Genomic DNA, 3,179 nt, shown 5'->3' with positions numbered 1-3,179 from the left:
ATTCAAACATAAGAACAGAAGTTCAATCTCCAGCTGCCATATAACAAGGCAGACATGGTGGCATGGTGTTGGCAGGTATAACCGTAGAACTCCCCAGCCACCCAGTCTAGCCAAATCTGTCAGGTGCAGAATCAGTAAGAGAAACTTTCTCAATGAATAAGATGAATATTTATTGAGAAACACATCTAATGTTGACCCTGTGGTATACATGTGTATACGACACACACACACACACACACACACACACACACACACACACACACACATATCCCTATATTTTTAATGCCAGAGCCAACAGAGAGAGCCATGCATCCTGTGATAGTTAATTGACAATACCTAAAATCACACAGGAAACAAATTTCTGAGGATAGTTCTCAAGGAATTTCTAGATTGTCAAAATGGAGGTGGAAAGCCACCCCCGCGTCCAACCCATGATTTGGGCAGCAACATGGAATGGGTTTGGGTCCTGGACTGAATAAGAGAGGCAGACAGAAGTGGACTACCAGTCTTCTGTCTCTGCTTCCTGACTGTGGTTGCCATGTGACCCACTGCTTTCTACTTCTTCTGCCAGCCCCTCTTCACTATGATGGACTGTCCCCTTCAACTGTGCAACAGAATATTCCTTCCATCCATAAGTGACTTTCCTCAGGTGATTCTTGTCCCAGCATTGAGAAAAGCAACTGATACAGAAACACACATCCATGAGGCTGGAGTAGAGTCTGCTCAGACTTGTACACTTCCCCTTTCCACTTTCCATTCTCAAGATGTTCAGTGACTCCTTCCCCTCTGTACACAGTGGGGGAAACTGGAAGAAACCCCTGCATGGCAAGAGAGACTCACTAAATCAATCTCAGCCAACCTTGCTCTCAAAGTAAACAAGTGCTGTCTACCAGAAGTCAATTTCAGGCATCCCAACAAACAGAAAGCTTACAGTGGTACAGAGGAACGTTTACGCTGTCTGAAGAGGTCTGTGCTGTGCTCATGCATCCATGTGTTCCTCACAGCACATTCAACCAATCTCAGAATCAAAACTTTCAAAAACGTTGTAACTTCCCTGAACACAAATGGAGTTTTCCTCCTTGTTATTTCTTGGGCAACAGACACAGTACAGTAGCTATTTACGTAGTGTTAGCACCGCAGTGAAGGATAGAAGCTTTGCAGAGAAAATTTAAGGTATGAATGAGGGTGTTCATGGACTATGGACCAAAGCCTCTACAGCTTTATTTTAGGGACTTGGGTTTCCTTAAATTGGGCTCTCAAAGGGCTCTTGGCCGGCTTTGTGCAGATACTTAGAGACTGCCCTTTGTGAAGGGAAGCCACAGGCAGGATGGCATTTCTATGCCTTGGGTGGATTTCTAGGAATCTGAAATGCAAGTCAGAAGACCTTGTTGATGAGCCCACAAGGACCCCATCCCTTCAGAAATACAGTAAGTCTGAGCATATGTGTGGTCGATGAAATAGAGAATTCCAGTTGTTTGCTGTGCTCACAGGGTGTGTTGCATGCAGGGCAGGAACACCCGCCCTCTCTGGGGCCTGTCTTGTCTGAGTGCTTCCAACTGATGAAGAAGCTCAAATGTCCAGGAAGGTTTACATTACAAATTCTGTCAGTGTTTCACTAACTCCTTCAACCCCCCCTTGCTCCTAAGGGTCTTTCCTTTTCTCTGTTTGCTTACCCTGATGTCTCTCTTTGCATAAAAAGCAATCCCATAATCCTTTGGATCAAAGAGGCTGGGGTTTATTGACTGACTTCCTGGTGTCAGAGGTTAGAGCACATTTTCAGACACGAGGGATATTAGGAAATAAAAAGGGTTACAAATTTGAAAGTCAGGGATAAAATCCCAGCACCCAGAGAGATCTTCAAGGCTATGGCAATCATTGCTGTAGACTTTGTATGCATCTCTAGAAGTCAGTCAAATAATCTAGGCAAGAAAACAAATCAACCACAGATAAGAATCTCATAAAGGAGTCACCTCCCCACCAGACTGCACAACTAAATAGAGGACTGGAGCCACCACACCCCAGGAACCACATCACACACCAAGATCAGAAGACAAGAAGGAGGGCTAAGGCCTGAGCTGAGAGCATGCCAGGGTATTGTACTCATGAAGAGAGAGGATGTCAGCATGCATACTCATGGAGATTCTGTGGAAGAGCCTCAGTGTTCCGGAAAACACACCCGGCAATAGAAGTCTGGCCTGATGGGACCTGCTGCCTATGGGAACCCATCACTGCCATAAACTGATATACAAGTGTGTTCAGGAGTTTAGGCAGAATCATTCTCAACAACAGCTTCTGCCCAAGATGAGGACACTAGTTAATGTGAATGGATCCCCTGCCTCTGCCCTGAGGTAATATCTTCCTTATTGATAGGTGCCATGTGCACAGCCAGGGTGGCTAATGTACCAACCAGGCAGTTTCCATGTCTGAAGTCTCAGTCCTACTTGTTTAGGCTTGTGGGGTGTGACCAATGCTCAGGAGCTGAACTTGATATGTTTGGCGATGGGCAGAACATACAACATATAGTGGCACTCTGAGAACACACTCTGAGAAACAGCTACTAGAAAATCGAGAGAAGCGTGAATCCTGTGATGAAAGGGGAATCCCTGGATCATCAGTCCCAAGGACTCCCTGACACAGGACTCGAACCTGTGCTGACATGGACAGTTATCATCAAACAGATCATCTTTACGGAGTAGAGAGAGAGAGTTTCTTCTCAGATTCTGCTCATGATTGCCTCTCTGATTACATTTATCATAGAGAGACAGATCTTCTCCTGCCTGCTCTGACCATGATGCCCAGAACTGCTGAGGCACACAAGCAAAAGTGTGCTACCTCGTACTCACTTCTTTAGGGGACAAAGTGAAGACCAAGACTTTTGTAGATTCCATGATCCAATCAAGCCCTAGTCAATCACAGGCATCACCGTTGTTCTGTGCATGTGACAGAGGAAGGGCCCTCTTCCCTTTGCCCTCCCCCCACCTTGTCTCACTGTCCTCACTCTCTCCCCATCTCTGCTTTTCATTCCTCCTTTCCCTTGTTGCTTCTTCCCTTTCTTCCTCCTTTCCTCCCTCTCCTTTGTGTTTCCCTCCCTCTCCCTCCCCTTCTTCCTACCTCCCTTCTTCCTTCTGAAGATTGCCCTATATTCAATGGATCGAAAGTGTTTCCTATCCTTGGTTACC

The sequence above is a fragment of the Rattus norvegicus genome, chromosome 1, assembly GCF_021556685.1.
Source record: "Rattus norvegicus strain SHRSP/BbbUtx chromosome 1, alternate assembly SHRSP_T2T, whole genome shotgun sequence".
NCBI classification, from domain to species: Eukaryota; Metazoa; Chordata; class Mammalia; order Rodentia; family Muridae; genus Rattus; species Rattus norvegicus.
This window is presented reverse-complemented; position numbering follows the sequence as displayed.